We start from the raw sequence: 15365 nt of genomic DNA on the forward strand, positions 1-15365 counted from the left end.
ATCTCAATGGGATTAAGGTCTGGGGAGTTTCCTGGCCATGGACCCAAAATGTTGATGTTTTGTTCCCCGAGCCACTTAGTTATCACTTTTGCCTTATGGCAAGGTGCTCCATCATGCTGGAAAAGTCATTGTTCGTCACCAAACTGTTCTTGGATGGTTGGGAGAAGTTGCTCTCGGAGGATGTGTTGGTACCATTCTTTATTCATGGCTGTGTTCTTAGGCAAAATTGTGAGTGAGCCCACTCCCTTGGCTGAGAAGCAACCCCACACATGAATGGTCTCAGGATGCTTTACTGTTGGCATGACACAGGACTGATGGTAGCGCTCACCTTGTCTTCTCCGGACAAGCTTTTTTCCGGATGCCCTAAACAATTGGAAAGGGGATTCATCAGAGAAAATGACTTTACCCCAGTCCTCAGCAGTCCAATCCCTGTACCTTTTGCAGAATATCAGTCTGTCCCTGATGTTTTTCCTGGAGAGAAGTTGCTTCCTCGCTGCCCTTCTTGACACCAGGTCATCCTCCAAAAGTATTTGCCTCATTGTGTGTGCAGATGCACTCATACCTGCCTGCTGCCATTCCTGAGCAAAGCTCTGCACTGGTGGTGCCCCGATCCCGCAGCTGAATCAACTTTAGGAGACGGTCCTGGCGCTTGCTGGACTTTCTTGGGCGCCCTGAAGCCTTCTTCACAACAATTTAACCTCTCTCCTTAAAGTTCTTGATGATCCAATAAATGGTTGATTTAGGTGCAATCTTACTAGCAGCAATATCCTTGCCTGTGAAGCCCTTTTTGTGCAAAGCTATGATGACGGCACGTGTTTCCTTGCAGGTAACCATGGTTAACAGAGGAAGAACAATGATTTCAAGCACCACCCTCCTTTTAAAGCTTCCAGTCTGTTATTCTAACTCAATCAGCATGACAGCGTGATCTCCAGCCTTGTCCTCGTCAACACTCTCACCTGTGTTAACGAGAGAATCAGTGACATGATGTTAGCTGGTCCTTTTGTGGCAGGGCTGAAATGCAGTGGAAAAGTTTTTTGGGGATTAAGTTCATTTTCATGGCAAAGAGGGACTTTGCAATTAATTGCAATTCATCTGATCACTCTTCATAACATTCTGGAGTCTATGCAAATTTCATCATGAAAACTGAGGCAGCAGACTTTGTGAAAATTAATATTTGTGTCATTCTCAAAACTTTTGACCATGACTGTACAGTATCTAACCTTGAAGACCGTGACCTATAACTGCCCTCTGAAATCAAACACAGAAGCAATGAAACGTTTTGCTCAAAGTACACCATGAGTGTACAGGAGAAACTGCCAAACACACACGCCTCAAGTTAGGGCCATCTCTTTACTCTGATCTCCGTTGTGAGGAAAACAACAGCTGGTATGAATCCTAGTCACATCTGGTTTCAGTGTACCAGAGTTAAAACTGATCTTGCTGATTCATTGTGACACAAGTTATACCACACAGGCTAAGAAGCTGCGACAGACAGACCATACAAACCATACCCCATGGGACCTTCAGTGCTGCAATGGATAGAAATATTTCAGCAATTTTGGCCGATAAGTTGGTTCTGTTTATGCTTTGTTGAGTTGTCTTGCAGTTAACGGCAGCAGGCATCAAACCAGGAGCTATAGAACACACAAACACACACACACACAGTTACCTCGTTACCGACCAGCATGCAAACACATCCTCAGTCATTTAAAGTGGCGTGTTTCTCCCACTCCCTTTAGGATTCACGTCATTGTTTCTCGCACTCCCTGTAGGATTCAAGTCATTGTCAGGTCAGAAATGTTTTCTCTTTTCAAGGGAGAAGGTCTTCATTTTTCCTGCGGGGCCGTTCAGGGTATTGTTGACCACTGTTGACATGATCCCATTCCCAGGAGAGAACATCTCTTCATTTGTCCAGTGGGCCAGGATAAACAATGCTCCTCTCACTGACAGGCTCTGTCCTTTCCCCCCCTTTGTTCCTAAGGAGATCAGTGTTCTGGCTGGAGTTACATGAAGCAACTTTCACGCAACTTTCGTTGCTTTGCAACTTTCGTTGCTTCTTGATTGCTTTGTGAAACACGCCCCCTGTAACTAAGGCTGGGTTTACACAAAGTAACTTTTACACCATTTTAGTTGCAGGTTGCAAGTGACAACTCAAGCAACTTTGCTGTTACATGAAGCATCTCAAACCACGATTAGCCAATCAAATTAAAGCTGCTTGTTTGAGAATTCACACCCCATGTCATCTGCTGCATTACGTCGTGGTTTCACAGATTATTTGTGTTTGTAACAGCAAGGATATAGAAGAAATGCAGCCTGTACAATTTAGCTCACTAGCCAAAAATGACATTGCAAACACCAACATAGGTAGCTAGCTAGCTAGCAACGAGCTAACCAAGCTAGCAACAAACTAAGCTAACTAGCACAGCTCTTGGTGGACAATTTCACTTGAAACTGGGTCAGGGAGAGGTTTGGGTTCACTTCATAATTACATTTATTGACTGCTAAACCATGTCCATAAACCATGACTAGCCATGATGCCAATCATTTATATACATCTGTGGTGCTAGTTTCTGTTCTGACAACCCTGATCATGGGTTGCGCTACGCAGCGCTGACAGCTGTGTTGATATGACAAATGGGTCGGAATTCCTTCGAATGGATCATGTGACAAAAGTGTTCGTTTTGATTGGCTGTTGCTTGCAAGTAGTTGCACAAAGTTAAAAAAGTTTCAACTGGATGCAACCAAGTTGTACATGAGTTGCTTATTTGTTGCAGGAGGGTGTTTTCAAGAAGCAACCAAGAAGCAACTCAGCTGCAAGCAACTAAAAGGATGCGTAGTGTAATCTGCAACTTGGTTCGCATCCAGCTGAAACTTTTTCAACTTTGTGCAACTAGTTTCAAGCAACAGCCAATCCGAAACGAATACTTCCACATGATGATCCATTCAAAGGTTGGGATTTCTGACCCACTTGTCATGTCAACACAGCTGTCAGTACTGTGGGAACCGTGATCAAGGTTCACAGAAGAGACATTAGCACAACGGGAGCTGTATAATCATTGGCATTAGGGCTAGTCATGGTTGGTGAACATGGTTTGGCAGTCATTAAATGCAGTGGTATAAAGTACTTAAGTGAAAACACTTTAAAGTACTACTTAAGTAGTATCTGTACTTTACTATTTATATTTTTGACTGCTTTTACTTTTACTTCACTACATTCCTAATGAAAATAATGTAATTTTTACTCCATACATTTTCCCTGACACCCAAAAGGACTCGTTACATTTTGACAGGAAAATTGTTTAATTCACACACTTATGAAGAGAACATCCCTGGTCATCCCTACTGCCTCTGATCTGATGGACTCACTAAACACATGCTTAGTTTGTAAATGATGTCTGAGTGTTGGAGTGTGCCCCTGGCTATCCGTAAATAAAATAAAAAACAAGAAAATGGTGCCGTCTGGTTTGCTTAATATAAGGAAATGTAAATGATGTATACTTTTACTTTTGATACTTAAGTATATTTAAAACCAAATACTTGTAGACTTTTACTCAAGTAGGATTTTACTCGGTGACTTTCACTTTTACTTGAGTCATTTTCTATTAATGTATCTTTTACTCAAGTATGACAATTGGGTACTTTTACCACCACCTTTTAAATGTAATTTTCCAAGTGAACCCAGACCTCTCTGACCAGTTTCAACTGAAATTATCCACCAGTTAGCTCGTTGCTAGCTAGCTAGCTGCTGTTGGTGTTTGCAATGTCATTTTGGCTAGCTAGCTAAATTGCACAGTCTGCATTTTGTCTATATACATGCTGTTACGATAACCAAATTGTTAGATATAGAAATAATTTGTGAAACCACAATGTAATGCAGCAGATTTTAATTGTGTTTTAGTGACTTCAATGTAACAGCAAAGTTGCTTGAAATGATGTCACTTGAAACTGCAACTTAAACTGTGTGGAAGTTGTTTTGTGTAACTTCAGCCTTTCGCTACGTTACTAACTGTAAGCCGCTCTGGATAAGAGTGTCTGATAAATGACTAAGATGTAAATGTAATGTTATTGGGTTTTCAGAAAGGACAGTTCGAAGTTAGATTGAGGGGATAGAGATAGGAGGAGGCACAGACAGCCGGCCAAGCCGGGCCTGGAACCAGGACAAACAATTCTCTACTCTCTGATGAGCTCTCTTCAGGACACTATCCATCTGACTTCCCACACACCATATTTCCTCTATGGTGAAGTCAACTATGCGGCTGTAATTTCTCTATAGGTGCATTGCCTTTCAACTTTCCCATAGGGCTCTGGTCGAAAGTAGTACACTATAAAACCTCTACTAATGAAGTCAGCTCAAAAGGATGCAGTTTCCTGCTTCGCAAATGCTAGAAGCATGCTAACGCCTTCTCTGCCAAGCATTCTAACATTACTCTCAATAGGTGCATGACCTTTCAACCTTACTTGCAGTCCGGTGAGATCTGGCGACATGGTCACTGACAGAGCCATATCCAGTGTGTCTCAGTAATGTTTCTGTAACTCCTGCCCACCCATGCATCCCTGAGAGGGGAAGTTCAGCTGTATTTTTACAATCTGTTCTGCAGTTTTCATGTTACTGTGTGTTTTTAATACTGCAAGACCAGTTTGATTAGAATTCAATCGAACACTTGGTCCGAACCTTTGTGTGTGTGTGTGTGTGTGTGTGTGTGTGTGTGTGTGTGTGTGCTTGCATACGTGTGTGTGTGTGTGTAAGAGAGTGTGGTAGACAGTGACACGTGAGAGAAAGCAGTGTGTGACGCCCGGGGTTGGTTGGCGTTAGGCGGAATGGTGAAGTGAATCTGCAGTGTGTACTGCGCAGATGAAGTCACCGTTGGCTCTACGCCACGCCACTCTCAACATCGCCCGCTGTTCAACCCGCCATGCATCATTTATAAGTGTGTTTTCTGCTTTTTACTCACTGCATTTTCAAAGCATCTTTCCTTTTGAATTCATTTTAATATAGTACTAAGAAGTCTTTTATCCACTATTCTCTTGTTGGCCCCCACAGCAGTGGGTTCTTCTATCCACTATTCTCTTGTTGGCCCCCACAGCAGTGGGTTCTTCTATCCACTATTCTCTTGTTGGCCCCCACAGCAGTGGGTTCTTCTATCCACTATTCTCTTGTTGGCCCCCACAGCAGTGGGTTCTTCTATCCACTATTCTCTTGTTGGCCCCCAAAGCAGTGGGTTCTTCTATCCACTATTCTCTTGTTGGCCCCCACAGCAGTGGGTTATTTTATCCACTATCCTCTTGTTGGCCCCCACAGCAGTGGGTTCTTCTATCCACTATTCTCCTGTTGGCCCCCACAGCAGTGGGTTCTTCTATCCACTATTCTCTTGTTGGCCCCCACAGCAGTGGGTTCTTCTATCCACTATTCTCTTGTTGGCCCCCACAGCAAAAAACTGTTGGATTGAATTGAGGGGTTTGGTGACTGTTGATAATGATGATTCCCTTTCTAAATGATTTATTTTCTAAACTGTCTTTCTTTTCAACCCCTCTCTCTGTATCCCTCCTATCTCCTCTCCCCCTCTTCCTAATCACGCATCTTCTCCCCCCTCTTCTCCCCCCTCCTCTCCCCCCTCCTCTCCGCCCTCCTCTCCGAATTATCTTCCCGCCTCAGATATAAACCAAAAGGTATTATTGTCTCACTCAAACAGCCTTTAGCCTTGGAACTCCTATCAAAGCGCCGTGGAGAGGGGGGGCTAAACCCAACCCAGACCTATCTCCCTGTGGAGGGATACATGGGGGTAAATAGATCCAGACCTATCTCACTGTGGAGGGATACATGGGGGTAAAAAGATCCAGACCTATCTTACTGTGGAGGGATACAGGGGGGGTAAAAAGATCCAAACCTATCTCACTGTGGAGGGATACAGGGGGGTAAAAAGATCCAAACCTCATCTTTACATTCTTTGTCGTTTAGCAGACGCTCCTATCCAGAGCGACTTACAGTTAGTGAGGGCGTACATTTTCATATGTTTTCATACTGGCCCCCCGTGGGAATCTAACCCACAACACAGGCGTTGCAAGCGCGGGACATCTCACAGTTGACTGAGAACTCTGGCTATTCTCACACAGGCAGCCTATTGGAACCTGAACAGTCTAAAGGAGGCCGTGGGTGTGGCCTGGGGGGGACTGGAAACTCTCTTTCTCTCTCACTTTCCAAATCAAATCAAATCAAAATTGTCACATGCGCCGAATACAACTGGTGTAGTAGACTTTACCGTGAAATGCTTGCTTCTCAACGACGCTTGCTTCCCGACGATGCAGAATTTTTTTTTTAAGGGTATACAAATACAAATATGAACCATCTCTCACTGTCTCTCTAACTTTCGATGAGTCACTTCCCAGCTAGCACATTTGGTTCCTTGGAAACTGTGGGAACGTATGTTTTTGGTTTCACGTTGGTTTTGGGAGCGATGCCATACGTTTCCTGACCAGTAAAAATAACGTTTTTTTTTTTTTTTTTACATTCTGAGAACAGAAGTGAAAATGTTGTCTTTTCGGGGAACATCATTTTAAAGTTGCAGGGAGGTTCTGGGAACGTTTTACCCTGGTTCCCTGAGTTTTCCTGGGAGGTTTTATTAACACCCTGAGAACGAAAATCATAGGTTATTTGAAGGTAATTAAAGCCTAGATTAAATCAGGTCAAGTGTTAACCAGCAATAGCAGACACCCGCATAGCAGATGTTTTGGCAGTGTTGGAGGTGGAACTGCGTTGGCGCCGTCAAATCCCCACTCCCGTTAGAAGTTCAGAAGGAGAAAGTGTAGTCTATATAGAAATAATGATGCTCAAATTAAAACTAATTCAACAAAATAGTGAGGATTTCTATCATCCTAATAGAGGTGTAGATTACATCTCACATTCCAGTTTTAGAACTTGTAAACAAAGGCTGTATGGGATTTCTCCTAATGTGAGACTCCGTGCAGCCAATGGAAATGTTCGCTTTAGGTACAATGCCAGCAGCCGCTTGCAGATGTTGGCTAAAGCGCATCTGATTTAATTGAGCCCTAAATAGCATTCTGAGAACATTCTCTAAATGTTGTGAAAGTTTTATGGTTATTATTAAATGTTTATTTTGAGTAAAAAAAAAAAATATGTCCTTAAAACTTTCACTGAATGTTTCAATAAGACAGACTACTATTTTATTTTGGGTTAACCTTCTTGACACATGGACAATCATTTGCTTAGGCATTAATCATGCAAACAGCTTTTTTTTTATTGTGACATGGCATCAGTGAGATTTTAATTTACGATCTTCTATTCTCTATCCCTGGAATTAGTCCACTGCGCCACCAGGATGGAGCTACCATGCAATGTTTTTTTTTACGCCTACAATGCTGTTCATTCATTCAAACAGACCCGATTTTCAAAGAAAACAAGTAGTAATATGTACAAATTATTTGAGATAATATAGAATTTGGCCTTTACTGCTATTGCCCATAGAAACACATTGAATAACACATTCATACAGTTGAAGTCAGAAGTTTACATACACCTTAGCCAAATACATTTAAACTCAGTTTTTCACAATTCCTGACATTTAATCCAAGTAAACATTCCCTGTCTTAGGTCAGTTAGGATCACCACTTTATTTTAAGAATGTGGAACGTCAGAATAACAGTAGAGAGTGATTTATTTCAGCTTTTATTTCTTTCATCACATTTCCAGTGGGTCAGAAGTTTACATACACTCAATTAGTATTTGGTAACATTGCCTTTAAATTGTTTAACTTGGGTCAAACGTTTTGGGTAGCCTTCCACAAGCTTCCCTTAATAAGTTGGGTGAATTTTGGCCCATTCCTCCTGACAGAGCTGGTGTAACTGAGTCAGGTTTGTAGGCCTCCTTGATCGCACACGCTTTTTCAGTTCTGCCCACAAATTTGCTATAGGATTGAGGTCAGGGCTTTGTGATGGCCACTCCAATACCTTGACTTTGTTGTCCTTAAGCCATTTTGCCACAACTTTGGAAGTATGCTTGGGGTCATTGTCCATTTGGAAGACCCATTTGCGACCAAGTTTTAACTTCTTGACTGATGTCTTGAGATGTTGCTTCAATATATCCACATAATTTTCCTTCCTCATGATGCCATCTATTCTGTGAAGTGCACCAGTCCCTCCTGCAGCAAAGCACCCCCACAGCATGATGCTGCCACCCCCGTGCTTCACGGTTGGGATGGTGTTGTTCGGCTTGCAAGCTTCCCCCTTTTTCCTCCAAACATAACAATGGTCATTATGGGCAAACAGTTCTATTTTTGTTTCATCAGACCAGAGGACATTTCTCCAAAAAGTACGATCTTTGTCCCCATGTGCAGTTGTAAACCGTAGTCTGGCTTTTTTATGGCGGTTTTGGAGCAGTGGCTTCTTCCTTGCTGAGCGGCCTTTCAGGTTATGTCGATATAGGACTTGTTTTACAGTGGATATTGATACTTTTGTACCTGTTTCCTCCAGGATCATCACAAGGTCCTTTGCTGTTGTTCTGGGATTGATTTACACTTTTCGCACCAAAGTACATTCATCTCTAGGAGACAGAACGCGTCTCCTTCCTGAGCGGTGTGATGGCTGCGTGGTCCCATGGTGTTTATACTTGCGTACTATTGTTTGTACAGATGAATGTGGTACCTTCAGGCATTTGGAAATTGCTCCCAAGGATGAACCAGACTTGTGGAGGTCTACAAGTTTTTTTTATGAGGTCTTGGCTGATTTTCCCATGATGTCATGCAAAGAGGCACTGAATTTGAAGGTAGGCCTTGAAATACATCCACAGGTACACCTCCAATTGACTCAAATGATGTCAATTAGCCTATCAGAAGCTTCTAAAGCCATGCCATCATTTTCTGGAATTTTCCAAGCTGTTTAAAGGCACAGTCAACTTAGTGTATGTAAACTTCTGACCCACTGGAATTGTGATACAGTGAATTATCAGTGAATTAATCTGTCTGTAAACAACTGTTGGAGAAATTACTTGTGTTATGCACAATGTAGATGTCCTAACTGACTTGCCAAAACTATAGTTTGTTAACAAGAAATGTGTGGAGTGGTTGAAAAACGAGTTTTTTTATGAACCATACATTCTCTGAACGTTCTGAGAACATTGCTTAAGTCACACAAATTCTTTTGGAACATTCCCAGAATGAAAATAAAATATGCCTGTAGAAATATGACATTAAATAGAACCACATGGGAACTTGTGTGGAATGTTCTGTGGAAGCATTGACATTCCCACAGAAGAACGTTGTTTCTTAAAGAGTGACTGACCCTAAAAACAAACTAATCCCGTTGAAAACAGAGTATGTGGCATTGACATGAGTCAAAAAACATTTATTCTAGTGTCAAAATGTACTACAAAGTGTAAATAAGATCATTGTGGTCATAAAGTCAGTCTCGTCTAAAATGGAGTTTGGAACCTGAGTGCCTCACAACGAGTAAATGAAGGTTGGGTTTGGATTACAATTATGTCAACAATTCATGCACCCTTATTGTGTGTTGTCTAGATACTGCTGGTTATGCAATGTTATCAATTGATAATGCTAGCGAGGCAGGCTAGCTAGCTAGCTACAGGCTAGCTAACGTCAGAACGTTGTATCTTAACGTTTTCGGAACAATTTGAGAACATTACCTTAAATAGAACCACGAGGAAACCTGTAGGAAACGTTATGCTGAAGTTCTGACATTCCCACAGAATAACTTTGTTTCTTAAAGGGGAATGAAACACTAGTCTTTAGAACACCAGCTAACTGTAAATTGCCATAGTCCCAGTCGGTTAAAAAAAAAAAAAAATGTTTCGGCCTGCCCGCCTGTGGGGAAAACAATATCTGGTTACCTTCGTTACCCAATTGGCTCACAGCAAAAACTTGAAATTTTTCAAACACCATTTTCTTGTCTGCTTAAATTACAAAAACAACATTTATGAAAAGTACATGTCTAAAGATTACTTTTCAACATCGCCTGCTCCCGAGCGTTCTCACGACTTAGACAAATGTAATATTGTAGGGCTTCCCTCGTGTCCCTTTTCATGACTGGGCTAACGTTAGGGTCCGTGCTATCCGGGCTCCTCAGGACATCCCTACCCCATTGAAGTTGACATTTAAAATGGTTAAGGTAAGGGTTATGGTTAAGGTTAGGGTAAGTGTAGGGGTTATGGTTAAGGTTAGGGTAAGTGTAGGGGTTTAGGTTAAGGGTAGGGATGTCCCAAGGAATCATGAATAGCACTGTCATGTAGAGTAGGCCAGAAGGCTTAACTGGGAAAAACCTCTACCAAATAAAACGATGGCGGAGCCGCAAAAGTACTTCCGTGCAAGGGTGTTTATTTACATAGTGATTCCAGAAGAAAAACAGTACTGCCACCAAAAGTATACATTATGGGGACAGCTAAACAATGGTGCCCCATCTACAGCTCAATCAAAAATCCACCCTTTGAAATGAGAGGCTCCTTTTGTAGGGGAAGCTCCTCTCATCAAAACATACCAAATTCATTAATTAATTAAGTCATTACAAACATCAAAGTCTACATTTTCCACTCAGCTAAACATATCATGTATTATCTTAATTGAACCTTTGCAATCGGTTTATCATAATACAATATAACACATTTACAGAATCCCATTCGGGACAGGCACTACAAAGCCAGCCCGATTGACATAACTCGGGTCCTTATTCCAGCAGACCCGGAAGCTACAGAGACGGAGAGAGAGGAACAGAAACAAAACAGAGCGCTCATCCAAAACATTGATAAGTACAATAAACGTAACTTAAATTAATCATGAAAGCTTGTCTGCCTATTTATTATACCATACCAAACTGTTACCGACGGGAGGTAAGAATAATGTGTGTAATGTATGAACTCAGATCGCTAAGTTAACTTGTGTCGACCAACATTGCTAACTGAGCTGGAAACTGAGCAGGGAGGGGAGATGAGTGTGTGTGTTAGTTTACCAAATGCTGCCCGCGGCCAGTAACGGACTTCTCCGTCACATTACCTTCCTCCTCTCCCGAAGCGACCAGGTTCGGGAGCGGGGATAGGTAGTCGCCTTGACATTTTATTTTCCTGCCTTGTGACTGACACAACCGGAAGGGATGGAGCTCCAGAGACCATATGGTCACGAAAGCATTTCGGTCCTTCATGGTCTGGATCTAGGTCAGGGCTCTGTGGGCCGTGTGCAGGTCAAATTCTCTCCCAAGAAGGTAATATTTTGGATAACTCGTTTTGATGCCACGCGTCCAAAACTTCGTATTCGCTAGCTAGCAGCTTGTTAGCCGACTGAGACATTGGTTTGTTTCATTTTGAATATAAAAATGTATCTTCACTAGTTAGTCGTAACTAGTTAACTTATGTGTATAACGTTACTTGACCGTGTGTTATATTTCTGATGTCTGTGGGCTGAATACCATGCGGATATTGGCCAGCTAGTTACTTCAGTTCACACGTGTACTGGCATGGAATAGCCACTAAGCCCAGTCAGATAAATAGGATGAGAAACGACTCAGCGGTTTGTTCGATCTGAGCGGTCTAGTTTTAGAAGGTCTAATGTCATTGTCTGGAGTACTCAAGATTCAACATGTCAAAACATTAGCCAAAGTCTTGCGACGAGACGGATCCATTTAGCCATTCAAAGAACAGTGTTCTTACATTGTGTTCAGCTAAGCAGCTAGCTAGCAAAGCAGAGAGCCAGCTAGTTATTTTTTTACTTTACATAGCTAGCCTGGCTTAATGATATTTAGGACAAGTCAAAAAGTGTACCCTGTTTCTGGTGTATGTATTTTTCATGAAAGTCGTTTGCTACAACAAGTGGCAACTTTGTTTTAAAGTTTCATCACAGAATTGTAAGGAAGCACAGTTACCGTGGAAACGGTCTCAACCGCACCTCTTTTTCTAGATCTGAATGCCCCATCTTTAGTCAGATGTTTTACAACACAACATGATAAAACTGGCTGGTTTGATCTACTCTCTTCTCATGTCAACTGTTATATCTGAACTGGGCTTCATTACTTGACGTTTAAGCTCTAGAAAATATATTTGAACAGAAATGTTAAATTTTTTTCCAGTCATGACAATAAATAAATCTACATCAATGCCTGGTATGCCTCGGTTTTCCATTGTCGAGTATTGGAGCAGAATCAGATGGGTAAGCACAGATTTTTAGCAAAGTACATTGCATCATGTTTGTTCCATCATTGTTTCCCCTAGCTGGCCAAGAGCAATACAGTTTTAGCTGCCTAATAACACAGTAGACATCTAGCCGATGGCTTTGTTGAATTTGTGTTTGTGGACTCGAATATGCAAATTCATAATTTAATATCATTTGACAAAGTAGAAAAAAAAAAAGCCTTGCTTCAGTGGAGTATAGACTGATCCCCGTGTAGCTCAGTTGGTAGAGCATGGCGCTTGCAACGCCAGGGTTGCGGGTTCGTTTCCCACGGGGGGCCAGTATGAAAATGTATGCACTCACTAACTGTAAGTCGCTCTGGATAAGAGCGTCTGCTAAAAATGAAAAATAAAATACAAAAAATAATGCTAGGCATCTATGTAGCTAAGCTGGTTTAGGAAAATGCACTACCCAAGATTTACTTTGAGTACTGATGAGATACTATCTCAATATTATGCTACTGCACAGAGATGACTGTTATTCCCCATTTGAGCTGTCTGGTTGAGATGTAGGCAGACCTAGCCCAAAGATGCACATGTATTGAGTGTATACGACTGTAACGTGACATTGAATATGGAAAAATGTATTCTGCCTAATAACCTCCTTTATCCAGTGATTAAACAAATACTAACTCCATCCTAAACTGAATGTTTTTACCCTGGAAATCTAAGACTGATGATCATCGAAGACAATTCTGTCATAGTTGTCAACTGGTTAAAAAAAAAGGTATTCCAGATTGTGATTGATTGGAGTATGTTTTGATTTGTTGTCTAGGCGGCGGCAGGTAGCTTAGTGGGTTAGAGCGTTGTGCCAGTAACCGAAAGGTCACTGGTTCTAATCCCCTAGCCGACTAGGTGAAAAATCTGTCGATGTGCCCTTGAGCAAGGCACTTAACCCTAATTGCTCCTGTAAGTCGCTCTGGATAAGAGCGTCTGCTAAATGACTAAAAATAAATAATAAATAAAAAATAGATGAGGGTTGGCCTACTCCAGTCATCGGGGGCCTGATCGGTGTCACACTTTTATCCCAGCCCTAGCTAACACACCTGACTCCAATAATCAACTTATCATGGTCTTCAGTTTTAAAATGTAATTCGTTTAATCAGGTGTGAATAGTTATAGGGCTGGGGGAAAGTCTGACACCAATCAGGCCCCTGAGAACAGGAGTTGTCCATCCCTGATCCATCTGAGCTGGAGTCCTTCCAGAATCACTTACTCATGTACACGGTATATTTTCTCTCATCCAGTCGGAGGCTGGACCCCCTGCTGACAGCACCTGATTACAACCTTCGTCACCTTGGAGAACGTGAAGGGCAATAAGATGTACGTGTTAGTTGTCCTCTCGATTTTGAAAAAAGGTTTATGATGTAAAACCAAAAAATTACAATTTCTTAAACTCATTACAATATAATACGTTATCGCTGTTATTTTCAACAGATGTCAACACTACAGTTTTGCGCTGATAGTAACGAATTCTATAGATTAATATTTTGTATTTTAGTCTATCTTTCAGCTAAAGGAGACTCTACAACAAGTCTCGAAGGTGAATTGTCTACGCATTGAAAACCTTAAAAAGACTACACCTATATCCCAGAACTTCAGAGAGCAGTGTTGAAAAGACTCTCAATTGGTGCCACCAACAAGAACGGCTGAGCTGCTACGCAACACAGGATGCAGTTAGCACACCTTTGAGCTGGGAAGGACTGGAGCTTTCCCGTGAAGTGTGAAAACCTACAGAGTTCTCAGAATTGGTTGTTGAATGAGGTTGGCCTACAACCAAACATATAAATAAGGGAAGTTTGTGTGGGCGACAACAACACTTTGTGCATTCTTTACCTAGCATATAGTCATCATTGTACTTTTGGAATGGTTTTTAGAATGATTTACTAAACTGAAATTACAGAATACAGCCAATATATGATTGTAATGTTGTGAAACAGGTAAACGGTACCACATCTCGGCCAGCCTCTCTTCTTGCAGTCGGACAGAACTTTCAAGGTCTTCCTGTCCAAGTCTTTCTGCAGCCCTGCCTGTGCCCCTGGGCGGTCTTCGGCTCTTCAAAGCTGGAATCTTACAGAACAAAAACATCTACACAACACGGTTATTAGGATTGTATTGTAATGTTCACTACATGGTCTTATGTATCAACATATAACACTTCTACAATCCATACACATCGCCATAGCTCTCGAGAATCAAGGGGCCATCCCAGTAATGTTATTAGCTAGCTAGTATAGGAGTCAGAGAAGGGCAAAGGACTTCTCAAGGTTATTTTCCGTGAATGCAGAGCTATGCTACTCACAATTAATTATTGGACACTGCTTTTATTACGTAAGTGTGATAGCTCCTTTACTAAAGCTATCGTCATTTTGCTGTCTTGTACCAGGCAGGGAAATTGACGGTAGCTCTACCAGTCAAAAGTTTGGACACACCTAGCTACTCATTCCAGGGTTTTTCTTTATTAACACTATTTTTTTACATTGTAGAATAATAGTGAAGACTAAGCTATTACCTAGCAGCCATGTACAGTTTGCTAGCCAAGTTAGATAGCTACCTTGACACTGCTTAAGTTAGCTACCAACGTCAATATTTTTTATCACTATATAAAAATGAGAATTATAGCGCGTATATAATATTTTTATTACCTGTTCTGAATACATTGTTGCTAAAATGGAATCGAGTTATCATCAATCTTTGTCCGTAACTATAACGACATCTGCATCCACAGTCTCAGACTTCCCAACTCTTCTTCTTATTCTAAGACATCATGGCGGTCCGCAAACAAACGTTTAAAGTGCATGCCGCCACCTACTGTGCTGGAATGTACGATCAATCATGATCTTCCCAATTCTGTACTACCATGAAAATAAAAATTCAAAACCAAATAAATCCCTAACTTCTACCACACCCTCCCCCCAACAAAAACCTCCCGAACCCCATTAAACTCTATCTGTATCATGCTGAAACACTCCACCCTTAGGATTGTTCAGCATGTCAACAACCATTTCAACAGTAACATCTGTTACCCCCAATATCTATTTTGCCGTCTTCACGATAACCTTCAACCTGGCATTTCTGCTTTCCACAACCCGAGTCGTATTGATAACCTTACTAATGAACGCTATGACGTCAACTTCATTCAGTATTAAAAAGTACCCTTTGACACCGTACGTTCATGAGCACAAGA

At 41.6% G+C, this 15365-nt stretch overlaps 2 long non-coding RNA genes across 2 annotated transcripts; one reads left to right on the forward strand and one right to left on the reverse strand.

The window, feature by feature from the left end:
• The first annotated feature begins 10338 nt into the window (after window positions 1-10338).
• Window positions 10339-14136, forward strand: LOC121584488. The gene is made up of 3 exons (XR_006003724.2): window positions 10339-11217; window positions 13426-13501; window positions 13680-14136. It is a non-coding gene; the product is annotated as an uncharacterized LOC121584488 (long non-coding RNA).
• On the reverse strand, window positions 13095-14912 carry LOC121584487. The gene is made up of 3 exons (XR_006003723.1): window positions 14824-14912; window positions 14130-14266; window positions 13095-13474 (listed from the first exon to the last, which is right to left on the reverse strand). It is a non-coding gene; the product is annotated as an uncharacterized LOC121584487 (long non-coding RNA).
• Window positions 14913-15365: the final 453 nt, after the last annotated feature.

This window comes from Coregonus clupeaformis, chromosome 16 (assembly GCF_020615455.1).
Source record: "Coregonus clupeaformis isolate EN_2021a chromosome 16, ASM2061545v1, whole genome shotgun sequence".
In the NCBI taxonomy this organism is placed as follows: Eukaryota; Metazoa; Chordata; class Actinopteri; order Salmoniformes; family Salmonidae; genus Coregonus; species Coregonus clupeaformis.